The 4,721-nt window shown below is 31.3% G+C and overlaps 1 long non-coding RNA gene across 1 annotated transcript in view; it reads right to left on the reverse strand.

Moving 5' to 3' along the window:
* Positions 1-3,268: 3,268 nt before the first annotated feature.
* Positions 3,269-4,721, reverse strand: part of LOC117107092 — a 2,692-nt gene continuing 1,239 nt past the window's right edge. The window contains exons 2-3 of the long non-coding RNA XR_004445192.1: positions 4,516-4,606; positions 3,269-3,822 (exon numbers count right to left, since the gene is read on the reverse strand). This is a non-coding gene — a long non-coding RNA (uncharacterized LOC117107092). The remainder of the gene's footprint in view (positions 3,823-4,515; positions 4,607-4,721) is intronic.

A 4,721-nucleotide genomic window follows, 5' to 3' on the forward strand; every position in this document is an offset into this window, starting at 1 on the left:
GTGTTGGCGTGAACGATGCGCTAACATTTGGGTCGTCTTCAACTCGTTGTTTTTTCGTATGCTGCATTAGACGCTGCATAGTCGCCTTTGCCTTCTCGGTGATCTTGGAGTCGGTGAAATCGGTTGTTGGCTTATAGAAGTTCATTCTTGCAAAATTATATAACAGTATTTCGAAGAGACGAGAGTTGAAATTTATCACAATGTAGTTGAGAAACTGATGCTCTTAGCTATATTTTTTACTCTTTTTTATAGATCCTACACTACCATCAACAAACATACGTTAATCCAAGTATTATTATAATACCAATTATTTACGAATATTTTATTTTCATCATTATAATATTTTATTACTACCATTATTTTAAATATATTATTTTACAACTGTTATTAAAACATACCCCCCTCCCCCCACCGCTTTAAACAAAGAATAAACAAACGTCACTCAGACATCACGGACCCGTACATATCACGATTTTCATTATTCACCAGCCCCTTATCTCGATGTACACGTTGCTCATTGTTTAATCTCACTAAGACGTCATGTACCCGGACTTGTCTGTGTACGTCTCTCATTGGCTAATTTCACTATACGTCATGTACCCTCAAATCTATGGGTTTTTCATTATTCGTCATACCATGGTCAGGCCTGAACGTGTTTGGAACAATCTTTTTGAAAATCCCGCTTCCGTTAATTCACTACTATAGGAAATTGTGTAGAAAAAAAGATCGCCTTTTGGAATAGAAATTTACATTACATTGGAATAGGAATTTACATTACTATATACTAAAACAGGATGAGAACACCCAATGTAAGTTTTATATTATTATTCAACGAATCTTATTGTTTGTTTTCTCCCTAACTAAACTAGACCTACTGAAAATAAATTAGAAATTTAGATTTGTATTTTCATTTACAAATTTTCAGCTAAGTTGAATACAATTTATCATAGGTTTTTTACATTACTATTTGTGTAATCTAAGTTCATATTATTATTATTATTTAGCGTTGAGACATTCTCAACAAAAACAGTTCTTTTCAGAACTACTTAGATATGAGGCTCAGCGATACCCAATTTTCTCATTATTATTTACACACCCGCATTATGCAAATTAATATATATCAACATTTTGGAAATTAATATTCATTTTATCAATATTGTTATTATTTACACACCTGCATTATGTAAATTAATATTTCAACATTATGGAAATTAATAAACAACCATTATATAATCTATTATACCAGCATATGCAAATTAATATACCAGCAAAATATGAGAATTAATATGCCCGCATATACAAATTAATATATCAACATTATAAAAATTCATACCCACATAATTATGAAATTATTATGTAATCATCCATTATTATGCAAATGGCCCATGGTGTCATATATTCTACCGGGGGGGGGGGGGGCACAATATGAGGTTCTCGCCGCCACGCCCACCTTATGCTGCGTTCATTAGAATTCGTGAAAACTGATTTCACAAATTGTAACATGCGAGTACACAAGAAGTGTGCATTCATTTGACGAACGCTAAATGGCTGCTGTCACTCTTGCAATGTGTTCGAAAACAAAAAATACAAACAAACATTTTTTTAATCTGAAATAACATTACTTAAACAAATTTCAATAAATATGTTGAGTTGCAAATAAAACACACAAACAAAACTGAAATAATTATCTGAAAAATTATCTGAAATAATATTACATAAACAAATTGCAATAAATACCTATGCTTGCATAGTTTACATCCGCCATTTTCCACACTACTTGTGCAAATCGAGGAAGAGAATTCTACTCGAGTTTACAACTTGTGTTTACAAGTTCACTAAGGAGATGAACGCGTTTCACATGTTGTGAACTGGGAAACACCGACTTCACAAGTTCTAATGAACGCAGCATAAGCCCCACCATGGTTGGTGTAAATAAGTGGGAAATAATCGAGCTATCCTTTCATTCCACTGCTGGATCGACACTGAACTCATAGGTAATTTTTCCTCTCTTTAACTCAAAATTTTCGGCTTGACTGACTGACTGGGGAAGGAACGGGCCCTCATCCCCCCCCACTCATTCGCTGGATCCGTCACTGGTCCTGGTTTCATGTTCTATGCTTTTAGTAATTTGTTTTTATTATATGATATTTTGAAACCGAATATAAGACAAAAAGAAGTAAAGAAAGGTAAGGTGAATGTAGAAAGAACAACAAACTATTCTAAAAATATAAAGAGATGAACGATCGAAAACCATAATATCGGATACAGTATTCGCACGATAATAAATAATAATAGTTGGATTTGTAGAGCGCATCATGCGAAAAAGCCTCTATGCGCTTGGTGATTGAGCTCTTTGATTTGGAGCGGTTTCTAATGCGATAGATGTGCATTAGAAACCGCTATCAAAAACGTACCGAAACCGATTTTATGAAATCATAGGTTTTAAAAAGTAGACCTTTTGGAATTTGGGAGGAGAGGGTGCGACTGCAGCCTCCCCAGCTAACAATTTAACGTTAAAAAAACGTTATAAAAACGTATGAGTTTGGTTTAAAAAACGTTTTAGTAAAATGTTTCGTAAACGTAATTTTGTGAAGTTTTGATAGCGTTTTAATAACGTTTTTATGTAACGTTTTAAAAACGTTATTATAACGTAAAATAACCTTGGTTACATCGACTTTGGTCTTGTATCACGTTTTAAAAACGTTTACAAAGGGTATTTTATTACGTTTGTAAAACGTTATAATATTACGTTTTAAAAACGTATTTATGTGGAGTTTTTAAAGCGTTTTAATAACGTTTCAATTTAACATTCAGTAACGTCATTATAACGTTATTTTAATGTTTTTAAACGTTTTTAAAACATTCTTAAAATGTGTTACAATACCAAAGTCAATGTAACACATTGACTTTGGTATTGTAACACATTTTAAGAATGTTTTAAAAACGTTTAAAAACATCAAAATAACGTTATAATAACGTTTCTGAATGTTAAATTGAAACACATAATTACGTTTTTAAAACGTAATATTATAAAGAAAAACCCTTTTAAGAATGTTTTAAAAACGTTTAAAAACATCAAAATAATGGTAAAACTTTTGAGTTTGATCGGTGTTCCAAGGCGTTTTCAAAACTTGAACAAACGCTGTACACTGAACCGTAGATATCCTTAGGGCAGCCTCTGGTCACATGTATGATTCCAACTACATTGTGTTAACTTTGATGCTCCGGGACAGAAGAAGACAACAATACAAAATTACTTACACTTATGTAGCGTTTTTGTGTTTATCCTTTTATGTTTAATGCGTCCTGTACTGTACTTTGCTATACTGTAGTTTAGCAAAAGCTCCATTTCAATATAGGACAAAAGGTTTTAAAATAATCAATATAATAAAAAAGTAAATCAAAATCAAGTTAGAGTCAAGTGCTGACAATTCTATTCTATTTCTGTAAGTACAGTTAATAAAAGATCAAGTTCCATATCATCTATTCAGTATTTGGCAAGTTCAATTGATTTTTAAAAATGTCAAACAAATATCAAAAATAAACAAGAGGCCCAGTGTACAAAAACTCCGTAGTGCACACTTAAAAATCTAGGATATTCAGAAAAGCAGATGGCTACACTGTCTCTGAATCAAGCCTTGACAGAGGAAATTCATAGCCGTTCTGTCAAAATGGAACCATTTGCTGAGTAGAAAGTTGTACCAGAACCAATAAAGAGGATGTGCTACAAATCAAACGCATTCACATAATATTGCCGTCGTCCTTATCGTTGTCATCTCTTCTGGCAACTACATCTTCTTCATTACAAACTTGCTCAAGTTTCTGTAAAAAGTGAACACAAAAAATGTGTCTATTTAATTTACAGCCAGGCATTCTTTGCTTTTATACTTAATATTTCTACATGTAGGATGAATTTTAGTATTGTTTTTTGAAGTGAAGTAATTTTTCATTACTGTTAAACTTGACCTAACCAAACATATTCTTTTCAATATCTCAGTAAAACATTTGCTATATAACAATTATAAAGTCTGATAAAGTCCAAAGGTAACACCAACTCAACAGATTTAATTACAAACGTATGTATGATCACCCTTGTTAATATATTATTTGACTGCTGAATATTAGTCCTATAAACAAATTCAACAGATTAGAGTAAACACATTTATAATTAAAATAACATGTGTATGTGAAATATTTATGAAAAAATAATATAAGGTAATTAAAATTTATCATGGTAATTTAAAACTTTTTAATAAATTGTCTGAAGCTGCAATACATTACATCCTTAAAACATTTAATTCCCATTCTAAATCAATGTATTAGTTAATATAATGAAAATAATAAATGAAAATATGATAGGTAATTAAACTGTTTGGAGTGATCATTATGGAATGATAAACATACGCATACAGTACATACAAGGTTAACATATCGTGCTGATAGCCCACCATTTCAATAATTAACAAACAATGACATACTATTTTATAATAATAATAAGATAAAGCCTGGACTTACAGTATTTAATAATGCATACAGAGTGCCTTTACAGAAGAACGGTGGACTTGCTTAAATGCTGTTGAACTTTCTTCCCTCCGGTCATTGGTAACTAAAAGTAAACATATATTTATCAATTAATGGCATTAACCAAAAAATATTACAGAAAAGTTTATAAACAATTAATATATAAAATCCACAAATGAACAGTCATACAGGTCATTGGT

This window comes from Anneissia japonica, unplaced genomic scaffold, assembly GCF_011630105.1.
Source record: "Anneissia japonica isolate Jap-2015-1 unplaced genomic scaffold, ASM1163010v1 scaffold1726_len428862_cov177, whole genome shotgun sequence".
Taxonomy (NCBI): Eukaryota; Metazoa; Echinodermata; class Crinoidea; order Comatulida; family Comatulidae; genus Anneissia; species Anneissia japonica.